Source organism: Octopus bimaculoides, chromosome 19 (genome assembly GCF_001194135.2).
Source record: "Octopus bimaculoides isolate UCB-OBI-ISO-001 chromosome 19, ASM119413v2, whole genome shotgun sequence".
Classification (NCBI taxonomy): Eukaryota; Metazoa; Mollusca; class Cephalopoda; order Octopoda; family Octopodidae; genus Octopus; species Octopus bimaculoides.
Window position 1 is genome coordinate 52,204,782 of NC_068999.1, and position 581 is coordinate 52,205,362.

The 581-nt window shown below is 33.7% G+C and overlaps 1 protein-coding gene across 11 annotated transcripts in view; it reads left to right on the top strand.

The window, feature by feature from the left end:
• LOC106878180 (uncharacterized) overlaps positions 1-581 on the top strand; it is a 174,402-nt gene that overhangs the window by 120,103 nt on the left and 53,718 nt on the right. The window lies entirely within an intron of this gene.

Below are 581 nucleotides of genomic sequence, written 5' to 3' on the forward strand. Positions count from 1 at the left end.
AAGGCGAGTGTTTTTTACTCTTCTCTATTGTTTTTTGTTCTGTGTGTATCAAAAATATCGCTATCAATCTGGAGTAATAATTTGTAGTTTTGAAATCAGTAGTTCTTTGACTGCTATTTCTGAATTCTCAGTATGTTGGAGAAGCAGGTTACTGTCAATCCCTATATATTTATGATTATAAATTTTACCGAAAAAGGTTTTTTTCATACTGAGCTACCCGGCAGAATCGTTAATTATTAATTTTATTACTAATTGATGATTCCCTGCCCTGCATATCTATATATATACATATATATATATATATATATATGTATATATATAGTGACTGCAAATGTACCGCCTGCACTGACTGTAATCCTTATACTTGCATCATCTGTAGGCTTCTTTGCAAATCATTGGCAGGACTCAAATGTCACCTTTAACTGTCAGAAAGTGTAGGCTGCTGGATCCTCATACGTCAAAACCAACAAGAGTCCATTATATCTTCGAAACGTCTAGTTAGAATAGAGGCAGCTGATGAATAATTCCAAGTGGCTTTCTGTTTTCCTATGTGTTTGTTCCATTGTCTGTAGTTCATTGTT